The sequence below is a fragment of the Sminthopsis crassicaudata genome, chromosome 2, assembly GCF_048593235.1.
Source record: "Sminthopsis crassicaudata isolate SCR6 chromosome 2, ASM4859323v1, whole genome shotgun sequence".
Lineage (NCBI taxonomy): Eukaryota > Metazoa > Chordata > Mammalia > Dasyuromorphia > Dasyuridae > Sminthopsis > Sminthopsis crassicaudata.
The window spans coordinates 220,130,784-220,145,807 of NC_133618.1; the positions used below are offsets into that span (position 1 = coordinate 220,130,784).

A 15,024-nucleotide genomic window follows, 5' to 3' on the forward strand; every position below is an offset into this window, starting at 1 on the left:
CCTGAAATCCTTTCTATCTCTTTTTTGTATAACTTTCTCAATCCATAATTGCAAATATGTCCTTTCTTTTTCTTCTAATTGTTGTATATGACCTGTTACATAGAGATCATGCATATATTTGAAATTTATATGATGTGAGATGCTGGTCGCAACCTAATTTCAACTCTATCTCTTCCCTGTTTTTAACAGCATTTTTTTTTCAAACAGTGAGTCCTCACCTTAGTAAGGTCTTTGAATTTATTCAATAAAACATGTTTCAATACCTCTGGAGTGTGCTGGAACCAGGTCATACCAGTTAAAGTCAATTGTTAAATTTTCAATGGGAGCAGTTATACCTCAGAAATTAACATAGCAAAAATAAAGGCTTGATTTATTATTTTGTTGATATTTTCTAGACTTAGAGAATGATAGAAAGAGGTTAATTAATAAGATGCCAACAAAATAGATGCAAATTGTGTTATAAATGCTTTTTTTTAGAAGTCAGCTATAAATATTTATCAACATTCTTCTATTTCTATATCGTGGGCCTAATATGTTCCATTTATCAATTTTTATTTGTTAGAAATCTGATACTTCTAGATTCCTTTCCTTCTCACTTTTAAAAATCAAATCCCTTATAATTTTCCAGATGTATTTTGTAATTATAGTAATAAGTGGACTCATTCTTTCCAATTGAGAAAGGCTACATATCCATCTCAGGGATGTATTGGTGCTCCTGAAGGATTAAGGTGTTGCCTTGTCTAACATTATGGAATCATATCCTAAGTCTGGTGTTAGTGCCCAATTTCCATTATTAATTATCAATTATCTTTTACAGAATCATATATATTACAAAGACATGAAGAAGTATAAGCATTTTCCCACCCTTCATAATCTGGGGATATTATCTTGGTTCTTTGGGAGAATAGACTCAGAATTAATGAATTTTCTTTTTTTTTTTTTAATTTCAAAATCTAAAAAAAAAAAGAAAAAGAAAAAAATTGCACATAAAAACATGACAGGATTCAAAATATGAGACAATAAATATCCATTGCTAGGAAGCCTATGTAATAAATAATACATATTGTATTCAAAGTTGTCCATTTCTTCTTTGTCTACATGCCTTTGTCTTCCTTGTCTTTTTCTGTTCTCTGCTGTGAACTTTTTACTGTATTTTCCCCCTTTTCTATAGTCCCTCATTTCCCCAAAGAAGGCTACAATTAAGTGCAGCTAAATTTATATATACATAAACATATACACATACATTCACATATATATATAATCCTACATGCATATACTCATATAAACATACTCATATACATTTATATAAGGCCATCCTATACTTGTTTGTTTTTTGTTTCTCTGAATGTAGATTATATCATCCTTCATAAGTTCAAGTCTTTTCATATTTTTCTAAACCCATCATTTCCTATACTACAACAATATCCCAACATTATACTATCTAGTTATTTTAAATAGTCTAAACAAGAATTAATTATTATGGCTGTAATATAGTGTAATTTCCTTATTTTTCTATTTTGATCAACTCTATTTTGTCTTTAACTTTGTCTGAAATCAATGATTATTAGCCCTGCTTCTTTTTCCTAATAAATTCTACTTTTGATTATTATTTTTATGTTTGTGTATAACTTTTTTTTATCCCTACTTACTCACCTGCTTTACTTCTATCAACTACCTTGCCTTGTTATTACTTAACCTAACTCCCCTTATAAGAATCCTTCCCTTTTCCTTTCCCTCATGCTTTCCTTTCCTATTTATTCCATTCCCATTAAACTATACACCCTTCTGTATCCTCATCCTATTCCCTCCCTCTTGTTGCTTTATAAATTCAGAAGACTGTTATACCCTTCTAGATATAGAATGCACATATCTATATATGTAGATATAGATAGAGATAGAGATAGAGAGATGATAGATAGATAGATAGATAGATAGATAGATAATTTCCCCTCTTTAATTCATTCCTGATGTGAGTAGGATTCCAGAACTATCAGCCTTCCTCCTCTGTGTAATTCCTGTGTCAGTTCCTGCTCTTACACTTCATTCATATAACATAATTACTCTTTTTACCTTTTCCAACACATTTTTGCTTTTTAGAATTACATCACACTCAGCTCTACCCCCAAACTTTCTTTCAAACTACCCTATTACTAATAATCTTAGATATATGATTTACATTTCCACATATAAAACATAAACAATTTATTCTTATTGAGACCCTTGAAATTAATCTTTGATATAAACCCTATATTTCCATCTTATATGTTTAATGTTCTATTAAGTTCAGGTTTTCTGGCAAAAAAAAATACTGAAAATCTGAAAATTCATTGACTACCTATTTTGTTGTTCAGAATTATGGTTAACTTTTCAAGATGCAAATCTTAGGGGGGTTTTGGATGAAACCTTAATCCTTTTGCTGTTCTATATAGTGTTCTAAGATCTGCAATCTTTTTTATATAGCCATTGTTAGGTCTTATATGTTTCTAATTGTGACTCATCCATACTTGAATTGATTTTTTGTTGTTGCTTACAATTTTTTTTCCTTTCATCTGGTAATTTTGGAAATTGATGATGATGTTTCCTTGAAGGATTGCTTTCAGGTGATGATCAATGGATTTTTTTCTATTTCCACTTTCCCCTCTTGTTCCAACACTTCAGGACAATTTTCTTTAATTATTTCTGTTAGGATTTTATCAAGATTCTTTTTTTGATTGGAGCTTTCAGGTAGTTCACTATTCTTATATTTTTTCTTCTTGATCTGTTCTCTAGATCTGTTGTTTTTTTCTTATGAAATGTCTCAGATTCTCTTCCATTTTTTCATTCTTTATATTTCATTTTATTATTTCTTGGTATCATAATTTTTCTGGCTTCCCCTTGTCCATTCTAGTTATTCCTTAAGACTGGATGAATGGATTGATCAGTTCCCATTTGACTCTGATCTTAATTTCCTGGGCTTCTGACTGAATTCTACCTTTCCTACCACCTATACTCAGAAGCACCAAGGTTGTAATACTATGGTCTTCATGACATTATTATCCATCTGAACAGCCCAGGCTTCCTGGTTACCACCTCCTCAACTCCCTATTTCCTCTTGCTCCTGGAACAGATCACTGCAGGTTTCAAATGTTCCTGGAACATTTCTGAACAGATAATTGGCAAGCTTCTTACTTATTTATCTGCATGCCTTCTGGCTTCCCTGGCAGAGGGGTCCTACAGACTTCTGGCTGGCTGGATCCCTGTATCCCTGGCTGGATGAGGGAGCTTGTGGTTATTGTTGTTTTTCCTTAATCAATTCTTAGCTGGTTCTCTAATTCATATCTTTGCTAAAATATATGGGAGAAATATAGACTTCTATATGACCTTTCATACCACTTTTATAAACATAAATGCTGTAGGATTTAATCTTACACCCTTCCAATCCTTCAAGGTCCTACTCAGATGCTCCCTTCTCCATGAAGCCTGTCCTGATGCCTTTACCTTAAAATGAATGCCCTCTTTTCTGGTTTCTTGTATTATTTATCTTGCCCTTTTATTATAATTTGTATCATAGTAATGTATGTTCCTTCCATTTTTCATACTAAAATGTTAGCTTCTCAGGGGTGAGACGCAGGTCTTAAATATCTTTATTATCCAAGACTTAACAATATAGCTTAAGTCATATATTAGAGTAACTATTTAGAGTAACCATTAATACTTTATTCAGAGTTACATAATCTCAAATCCAGATAAATCCTTAAAAGCCATTTAATAAATATCTGACTTGAATAAGGACTCATTCTTCAATTTACCCTAGAGGTATCTAGGATTTTTTTAGAATTCTTCTGGTGAATACTTCCTGGGGTCTTTTTTATTTTTTTAAGCTTTAATTATTTTTTCTTTCATTGAGCCTAAATATATTTCTCTATAACTTTCACCCATGATTCATAGTTCTAACTTTTAAGTCTACACAGTATAAATCTAAACTTCCTTCCATATAATATCCTTTCAAATATTTGAAGATAGATATCATATCCCTTTTCCCCAAAGTATTTTCTTCACTCAGTTAAATTCCCCTGTGTACTCAGCCAATCCTCATAAGACATGATCTCAATGCACTTTATCATCCTGACTGCTCTTTCTCTGGACAATCTACAGCTTATAAACATACTTTGGAATATGTAACATCCAGGACAGAACACAATCATATGATCAGGGAAAAATACATGGGAATATAAATTAATCAATAGATTCATCCACAAGCATTTAGACTACTATGCTAGGACCAGGAGATACAAAGACAAAAATGAAAAAAAAATCCCGTTCTTTAAGAGCTAATCTTCTAATGGAAGAAACATGTACACAAATGTATATATAATACTTATAAGTATATATCATATATATTTATAAGTTCCTATATGTGAGTATAGAGAATATGCACATATGTATAGAAAGAGAACATAAACATATGCATGAATATTTGCTAAATGTTTGGAGAACAGAAAGGTCATTAGCATCTGGGGGAACAGGGAGGGTTTCACACAGAAGGTGACACTTGAGCAGACTTTATAAGATAATAAGGAACTCTACCAGGCCAAGATGAAGAAATGCATTCCAGGTATGGGGACAATGATTTGCCAGTTATTGTTTAACAATTGTTTAACAATTACCAGGAGGTTCATTAAATAGAGATAATGGCTCTGATTGACCAGTTCATGCCAAGGATTTAATTTTGAATTCTCCTAGATGCTTCAACCAAAGAAGACATTACTCACACTATTTATCTCCCAGAGTTCTTATACTAAAAAATGACCAAGCACAAATACCAGAGAAGAAGGAATTTGAGAGCCAGAGTCGAGATATTATTCAAAAAAGGAAAAGCTAGTCACTGTGATTTAATTCCATCTCTTTTTCCTCCTTCCCTTCCTTCTTCTATTTCTTTATTGTCAATTCTATCTCCACCTGAAAGGATGATAGATGCTCCTCCCACAGATACAGGTTGTGGCCAGTTAATGAACATAAGTCTGGAGCATCACATTCTCCAGCATGAAGAATCCAATGAAATTCCCAACAAAGACGGTATGGCCTTTCTCTTGGTATTGCCAGAGCAATATTACACAGAATCTAAGGATGTCGACAGACTGTCTATTTCCATCCCGTATCTACTTCCAGGAACTCAGCCTGATCAGACAGCAGGTTGACAGGCTTAAAAATGAATTCTACAAGCTCCAGGAAGCACTGAAGTTCTCTCAAATCCCTACCTCATAGTGTTCCTTTTGCCAGAATTAGCATAAAACATGTTGCTTAAGGGCTCAATTCCAAAGGACTTTGCTCAAGCTCAAACCAGATATCCATATTCCCACATGTGATACTGCAGCCTGTTTCTCTCCTTCCTGCTTTCCTCCTCCTCCTTTTCCTCCCCCTCTTCCTCTATCCTTTCCACTACTTCCATCACCTCTGCCTCTTCCACTCTACTCAACACTTTTCTTGCTCAAAAAAGCCCATCATATCAAAACATTTCAGGCTGTACCAATAAAGCACAAGATTTTCCCATGCATATAACTGTTAAAGATCTGCTCAATCTAAAGTTAAAGAAGACACAGGGTTCTACTGATAGAAGTAAGATTCTGCCTTCAGTGAGGAAAAGAAAGCCCCTGGTTAGGGTTTCTCATCTTCAGAGTTTCTCCCTGAAACTTCAGTGCATGTCACATATCACAAGTGTGATAGTCACTTCCAGAAAAGGCCAAATGGATCTGAGAGACTTATTAGAAAAGTCAACACAGAAGCTCAGGAGAAACCCTTTTCATTAATAAAGAAAATAAGAACCTGAAATGGGATTCACCCTGATAATAACCAAGGCCTTGAAGCAGAAGTTTCATCTGATTCATCCAAAAAGCCTATCCTGAGCTCCATTACTTTCTTCAAACAGCTTTGATGAGTGAAATTAATGTCAATGATGGATCATGTTTGAAAATAAAATATTCAATAGATGTGCTAAAATGTCATTTTTAAGGATTTCAGAGATCAATTCACCCATTATGTGTCTACACAGCAAAAAAAAAAAAAATATATATATGTATATATATATATCTATATATCTAAATATTATCCATTTTTTATTTAGTAAATATGTCCAAATAAGATATTAGTTTGTTTGTTTTTTTGTCATTGGTTATCTGGATGATCAAGCTTAATTAAATATCTATCATATCCTTTCTCTAATTTATCATGGTAGGGTATTTTGAGTGACTGACTTAGATCCCATTCTTTTTTTGATTTGAACTCAGGTCCTCCTGACTTCAGAGCTGATGCTTTACCACCTTAGATCCATTCTTTAAGAATTTGTAATTTCTACATTTGCTCCCCAACAAATAAAGAGATAATTGAGGTTACAGCCCTATCTTTATCTAAAAAAATAAGAGATAGAAGCTTAATGGCCTTAAAAGGTACAACACCCTTCTTCCACTGTCTTACATAGTCATTTTTAGCTTACCATCATGTTCTAACAGCCACTTACTTTTTATATTCCATATTCAAGAAATCAAAGGCAACTTTCATGGACAACATCAATAAGTACATGCTTCTATTATGACTCTTCCCTAGGGCTGCATGAGCTCTAAAGTGGACTCTCTCTCCTCTACTTCTAGCCATAGAGCAGTGGGAGCTGTGATTAAACACAAAACCAGTTCTAGGATTGTTCAAGAAACATATTTGCTACTATAAGAATGAAGATAGCAGTCAATGGATCAATAAGGACAGCAGGGGTAGAAAGTACAAGGTTATAAAAAGTCAGTAAGCTTTCCTCTCTAAGAAAAGCTATAATATGAGACAAATATAGGCTCCTTGGAAAGTTCCTAAGCCAAAAATCTAGTTTAGGAATTTCCTAAAATATCTAGTTATGTTCAAATCTTAGTCCAAGTACAATGACCCTAGAAAATCCCAATCTGAGTTCCAAGACTTTTAATTCAACTAGGCTCTCTCTTAGGCAATCATATTTTTGAGGCACACAAGCAGGTGTCTTAACATTCACAGTGGATAAATACAGAAGTAAGACATGCCAAAAATTAAATGCATCATTAAAAAAGCCTGTTTATCGTCCCTATAAAAATAAAGGAATAAGAGCATATAAGAGTAAATAGTCTACTCCTTATTGCAGAATGTTATTTTGCAAAGCATAAAGTGAAGTTTATGATAGCTCTACTATGTATTGTGCTCATTTTATAAATAACTTGTTAATTCACAAAGGATAATCCACTGCTGTACCTCTTTGGTTACCAAACAATTGAAAAAGTTCTATGATAAATATTCAGAGGGAAGGCTCTATAGGTATTTGATAACAATATAGGTTAATGCAAATACATATATTTGTAAAGCTGCTACCACCATCATTTCAATATTAAGAAATATTACATGCTCTCCAGGTTTACTGTTTAACTTTTACTAGGCTCTTATCAAAGCTTGCTTTGTATTTTTCTTAATTCTGTAAACCTAGGGGTCCTTAAAATTAATGTATATTGTAAGCTTTATTATTAAGATTGAGCAATAATAAAATCAGGTCAACAGTTCTATGGCCACTTAGCTATGTTTTAACAATAAAATATTTATAATAAAAAAATGATCTCTGGAAACCTGGGGTTCCTTAAGATCAATGTATACTGCAATCTTTGTTATTAAGATTGAGCAATAATAAAATCAGGTCAATAATTCCATGGCCATTTAGCTATTTTTTTATAATAAAAAAATTTATAATAAAAAATGGATCTCTGAAAAAAATTGCAGGCATATATTCTTTTAAATTTAATTTGTATTAACATTTTATCAAATCTGTACAATCCAAAAAATATTAAATCAATTCTAATTTTTGAAGTGATGCTGATTCTAAAGTATAAATTCTCACAATGAAAATTTAACAATTGGTTAAGGAGTTGAGTTGGCTACAGCACATTCCTGCATGGGGACAGCCTATGCAAAGGCAAGAAATAGAAAATGGAATGTTGTGTGTAACACTAAGTTTAAATGTAGAGTGAGCAGAGAAGAGTATTGTATAATAAGATTGGAATAAACATTTAGTACTGATTTTGGGCTGCCATATCACATGCATATTGAGCTTTAACCCACTAAAAACCCCAGGTCTTTTTTTCTTCAAATGAACTTCTACCTTACCATATTTCCTTTATCTTATGATAAAGGAAGTTGATTTTTTGAGTTATCATAGAATTTTACATTGATATCTACTGAGGTTCACCTTCTGGTGTCTTTTTGTAACTTTTTCAAAATATCTGTGACTTCATCAAAATAAGTATGCCCTTGAATGCTACAGATTATAATCAATCTATGTCTCTTCATAAGTTGGAACTCTTATCTGTGTCCTTCAATAAATTTTCCATAAATGCTCCACTCAACATGGTATCAGATTTCTTCTGTTTTTTTTTTAACAACTCAGGGATGGATATTGTATTATCCATCTATTATCCTTCTCTCTCTGTCTCTGTCTCTGTGTCTACCTCTCTCTCTATCTCTGTGTGAATGTCTCTGTCTGTCTCTGTCTTTGTCTCTTTCTCTCTGTGTGTTTCTCTATGCTCTCTCTCATTCTCTCTCTCTCTCTGCCTTTCTCTCTGTCTCTGTCTTTGTTTCTATCTCTCTGTCTCTCTGTGTCTCTATCTCTGTCTCTCTGTGTCTCTATCTATCTCTGTCTCTCTGTCTCCCTCTCTTTCTATCTCTCTCTGTGTGTCTCTGTGTGTCTCTCTGTTTCTCTCTCTCTCTTTCTTTCTCACTCTCTCTCCAATTTTGTTTTATTTTTAGGTCAAAAATTCTCTTCCTACTACCTCCTCCCATGTCCACTGAGAAAAAGAAGGAAAACAAAACCTATTACAGATATGTATAGTCAAGCACAACAGATTCCCACATCAGCATATCACCCCCCAAAAATCCAAAACTATAAGCCTCAGTCTGAACTCTGAGCCTATCATCTCTCTATCTGGTGAATAGCCTGTTTCAATGTGACCTCATTCTCAATACATGATCAGACCAACCCTTTTTAATTGAGTCATCTCCTGGATACTCTCTCATTTACACCAACTTCTTAATATACACTTATTTGATTAAATTAAAGATGAGGTATAAAAATGAATACAAAGTGACAACTAGAAAATATACTTAACTGAAAACAAAATTTTATTCTCAAAATATCTGCAGAAATATCATAACATTATATTGCCAGCCCAGACAAAGTTTTCTGAAATAGAGTCCAAAAAACTTTAGAGATTGTTTTGCAAATGCAAGTCTTCGTTTCATAAAGTACTGTCTGCTGCGGAAAATGTAAAAAAGAAATCTGTGGGATTACAATGCATGATAATACAATCTATGTATCATCTTTAATAGCTCAATCCAAGAAGCAGTCTGATCTAATGCAATCTATGGATTCAATTCCATTGTATAAACTTTTTATTATCATCGTCTATGTGATACAGAGCACTGAAACTAGAGTAAGGAAGAACTAATTTCAAATCCTGCCTTAGACACTTATTAGTTTGGGCAAATCACTTAGCTAACTCCAACCTCTATCTTAGTTCCTCATCTGTAAAATAAAATCTACCTCCCAGGATTGTAAGAATAAAACTAGTTAATATTTGTAAAATGCTTTGAAAACCTCAAGATACATTGTAAAGTCTAGCTATTGTAATTATTGTTACAGTTATTAAATAATAAGTACAAATACTTAATGACACTTATATTGCACTTTTAAAAATTTGATATGTGCCTCATATACATTATAATGAAAGCCAAACAATGATATGGAGTCAAAGGACTTGAGTCCAAATTCTGCCTTAGAGATACTATTATACTACTTGAGAGACTGTTATACTGTTTGTATGATCCATGATGAGTCAATTAATCTGAGCCTAAATATACTGACAAGCAAAATTAAGGGCTTGACTACATGATCTCTAAAGTCTCTTCTACTTCTAAATTTGTGACTGTTTGAGACTGATAGCAGTTCTATGAGGTAGGTATTATTTTCCCCACTTTACAAATAATGAAACTGAGATCCAGTCAAGTTTGAGGCAAACTCAGTTACTAATAGAAGTGTCTGGAAGTAGAGTTAAGGGTTTAAGAAGCAAAAGATTTTGAAACTCTACTATGGGAATGTGATAGAGAGTAAATTATCCACAAGCACACGTCTGAGACAAGACTCAAACCCAGATCTTATTAATTCTAGTTCTATAACTCCAATCACTTTCTTAAATCATTTTCCTGGCCTTATATCTATGGAACAATCTCTAGCTAAAAATATGCTTATAATTTATCAGAGTATTCATAACATGTACACAAATAAGTGTGGTACAAGGTAGAATGAGAGAGAGGCAAAACAATACACGAAGTGCCCCCAGGAAAGCTTTAAAAAGGATGGTTTTCAATTGTCAAGAAGGAGATGGTTCCATGGAAGAGGTTACACTTGAGCTGAGCAGAGAAGGAAAAAGTTTTCAACAGGTAGAGACAATGAGATTTGTCAGCTTATTTATTAATATTATCAGTTGATATAAAGTAGTCAGTCAACTAAACAGGAAAGTTTGGAAGAAAAGATGTACTAGTCAAAAAAGACAATGGGAAAGTTCTTTGAAAATAGGACCAACTAGATCATGTCCACAGGCATCCAGGAAGGAAACAATAGATAAGGCTAAATTGAAGATGAAAAGGGGAAAGCATGATCGATTGATTAAAGTAGTAAACGAAACAGGAAGAGATGAGATCAAGGACACAAGGGGAAGGATTAGTCCTGACAATGAACTAGGCAATCTCATGCTCTTAAATTGGGCCAAAGGAGAAAATAGTGAGTGCAAAGAGTTTTTTGATGTATAGAGGAGAAGCAAAAAAAAAAAAAAGAACTCATAGCTAGTGGGCCTGATTTTAAGAGCCAGGGATGTTTATGGAACAATTAGAAGACTGGCCTCATTACAATAGGGGATGCTTGTTAGAGAGTTATACAAAATAAAACTGGAAAAGTTGGATGGGACCAGACAATCAAGATCTATGAAAACCATGGACTGAATGGGATAGAAGGTAGAGACCTATTAATAGTCTCTCCAACAGCCACAAAAACATAAACCAGAAAAAGCCTGAAGAAACTCAAAATTCCCTGATGGGGAAGCTGTGTCACCCTATTAGAGCAAAACTATTTACTCCAGGGACCCTGGACAGTATTCAATTCTATCTGAGGACCCAGAGGACCTGACCTAATTTTTTTTTTCATTTTTCTTCCTCACTGCCCTCTGTTTTATGTATATCTCCCCTCCATCAAGTTGACTGGTTTTGTTCTCTTGACATAAGTTTCAGATTTCCTTATATTGGATTTTGGTATTCTGAATCTCTTAGAATCTGTTAAGAAGAATATTGGTGGTGAGGAGTATGTCAGAGGGATGGGAGAGTAGAGATACCAAGATTACTACAAGGGCCCCTTTTCTTGGAAACCCAGCAAGGTTTTTTCTGGCCATAGGGATTAATGTTCTCTCTGTCTGGATGATTTCCAAGCAAGGCAAATCACTGGCTGCTCTTGTTCTCAAATAGCAGAGGCATCTGCCTGGACACTATTCAATTATAGGTTCAACACATAGCACTGATCATACTCCCTCTATGACTCTCTGAAATTTCCAAAAAGTACTTATTATTTAAACAAACCTGGTATGTATATGATATTTACATATCTAGTGTCCCAAAAATCTTAGTATAATTTTAAGCAGTAATTAAAAATATATATATGTATATATACATATTTAACATATACATTAACATATTTAACATATATGAGACTACCTGCCATCTAGGGGAGGAGGTGAAGAAGAAGGGGAACAGTCGAAACAAAAGTTTTTGCAAAGGTCAATGTTGAAAAATTACCCATGCATATGTTTTGTACATAAAAAGCTATAATTTTAAAAATGTAAAAAAAAATTAATTAAGGAATCCTACTTGTAAGATGAGAGATCTATGAGACAGAAATAAAAATTAAAAGCATATAAAAATATACATAAAAATAGTAACTTATGTATAATATATTGACATTTGTTGATTACTGTGACACAGCCTGATACAATGGATATTGTGTCAGGTTTGGAATCAAGATGATAGACCCAAATCCTCTGATTTTAGTTATGTGACCATGGGCAAGCCACTTAACCTATATGTGCATGTAGGCAAGTCCCTAGGATTTATTTGTCGTAGGAGCAGTCTCTGCTGATTTTTATTCCCCTAAAAGGCAGGAAAGCTGTCTCTAAGGCTTGATTGGCTAAATAGGCTGGAGCTGTTGCTTCAGCCTTCCAGATGCCTAGGCCATAAAAATGCCAACATGGGAAAAACGAGAGCCCCTTAGACTTGGCAGATGTCCCATTGCTGTGAGAATCATCATATTCAATATACTGTGATTATTCATTTGGGAGGGGGGAAAGAAAGAATAAGATGAGGTGGTCAACCTGAACAAGTGCCATACCATGCTGAGTGTCCTTTCCACACTGTGATAATATAAACTTCTCTTGTTAGCTGTTGCACGGTCTACAAGTATCACATTTCCCTTCAATCCTAAAACTCTACAGAGACCCAAGTCAAATCTATTCTAAAACAATTATGATATACAGTGATAAAGAAAGCTCCCCAAAGCAAAAATTCCCTCCGGTGACCAAAGTCACAAATCCTATGTCACTTTAAGGTGATTAAAGCTTAGGCAAGTCAGTTTCTTTCTGAGGGTCTCTTTTTCCTCTTCTGTGAAATAAGAGAGTTGAACGAGATCACTTCTAAGGTCCATTTGGATTCTGAATCCTTTGATCTTTACATCTTCAGCTTGCCCATTCATCTGCTTTGGGCCCCTTCTCCTACACTAGGCTCCTTCCCCTCACTGACTCTGACCTCAAATTCTTTCCTACTGTGGTCTAAGCGACAGCTTAGAATATAAATCCTCATGAGACAGATGGGATGCATTTGAATAAGGATCAAAGTTTTAAGTTTAAGGAATGGGCTTAATATTTTAGTCTAGTAGCATAGCACTGGATTAAAAGTAAAAAAGAAACTTGAATTCAAATCCTACTCAATACTTTCTAACTGTTTGATGAAAGACAAATCGCTTAATTTCTTTGAATTATTTAATTTGTAATTTCAGTTCCTTTCATTTGCAAAATGGTGCTAACAACAGAACCAACCTCTCAGATTTGCTGTGAGGAATGATTGAGATATGGGCAGTAAAGTAGTTTACAAATCCAAAGTACTATATTAAAGTCAATTATTATTAGCAGTATTACTATTAGGTTGTCCAGTGGAGAAAGTACTGGGCCTGGAATCAAGAAGACCTGCCTGAGTTCAAATCCATTCTCAGATATATATACTAAGTGACTCTGGCAAGTCACTGCCTCAGTTCCCTCATCTGTAAAATGAGATAATAATAATAGCACCTACCAGGGTTATTGTGGATAAAATGAGGTTAAAATTAGTAAAGTCTTTTGCAGACCTTTAAAAGCTATAAAATAGCTGGCTAGTGTGATTTTTAGGTAGATTTTATTGATATCCTTTGTTTTATATCCTTTAGATTTCCCTCATAATCTTCCCCTTCACCCTTTTGATATTGCTATTAATAACAATAGTTTCAAGGGTTTTTGAAAGTTTTCATGACAGGTCAAGTCACAAGATTTGGGATAAAAATGACCTCAAAGACCAGGTAGTATAACTCCTTCATTTTATAGATAAGAAAATGGAGACTCATCCCCCTTCCCAGGACCCACAGAATGACTTTTGATTCCTCAGAAGTCACCCTGGGACCCAACAGATTTCATCAATTCCCATCATTCTCCCTAACTGCTCTTTGTTTTGTGTGTATCTGCCCTCCATAAAACTGACTTCCTTTATTCTTTTTAGAGCTTCATTTTTCCTTGTATTGGACTTCTAGGTATTCTGACCCTCTTTGAGTGTGTGTTAAGAAGTATATTGGTGATGAGCACTATGTTGGAGCAGTTAATTACAGTAGGAAAATTAGTTAACAGTTCAGTAGCAGGGCTAAGTTCTCTAATTCCAGACATTCTTTCTATTTAAATAACATCGTTCCCATCTTAAAGGAAGGAAATTAAATTTCAGAGAGTCTAAGAAAAATTGTATGATTTCATACAGCTAACATCAGGGGCAAGATTCAAAACCAAGTATTCTAAAACTAAAACCAAGGCTCATTCCACAATCTCAGACCTGACAATAGGTTGGGGGAAGAGAGGGGAAAAGCATTGTGTAAATATTATTGTTCAATTGTTTTTCAGTCATTCCCAACATTATATGACCCAATGTGGAATTTTCTTGGCAAAGACACTGCAGTGATTTGCCATTTCCTTCTCCAGTTCATTTTACAGATGAGGAAACAGAGGCAAACAAGGTTAAGTGATCTGCCCAAGAGCACACAGCTAGGAAATGTCTGAGACCAACTTTGAATTCAAGAAGGTGAGTTTTCTGATTCCAGGCTCAAAATTCCATCTGTATACCTAACTGTCCTATGTAAATATTAACTTGCATAATTCATCTTCATATTGGGGAAAGAGACAGAAAGCTATCTCCATGACCCTGAAATTATTGCGTATGAATGGACAGAATCTTGGTTTTAAAACCTGGTGGTGTTTCTGCTCTTTTCAGTTCACCTCCAGAGCATAGCTCAAGAAACCTCTTCATTAAGGGTGAAAAAGAAAGCTCCCTCTCAGGTTCCAGGAAATGAATCTGCAGCTGTTGATGAATGGTGGCCAAAAGGTAGCCAAGAGTTGGACATATCCTTAGAATAGCTTCCAGATTTGTCATCAGCAGAAGGGAATTCCCTGCCCTTCAGAGGCCCAATAGGCTCTGGACCTCTGGGAAATCTGCCAGCCCTCTCACCCAGTCAGGCACTTTCTGGGATAGTACGTGACCTGTCTCACTAGATTCCAATGTCAGCCAGTGTGCCCATGTCTGACAAAGCATCCTGAAAACCTGGCATTTATGAATGTACTAAAGTTAAAGCAAAACATTGTCCAGGGACAGAAGGCTCTGTTAACATCCCTC

General features: G+C 34.5%; 1 pseudogene; it reads left to right on the forward strand.

The window, feature by feature from the left end:
- Window positions 1–4,722: 4,722 nt before the first annotated feature.
- On the forward strand, window positions 4,723–5,918 carry LOC141553362 (proline-rich protein 11-like; annotated as a pseudogene).
- Window positions 5,919–15,024: the final 9,106 nt, after the last annotated feature.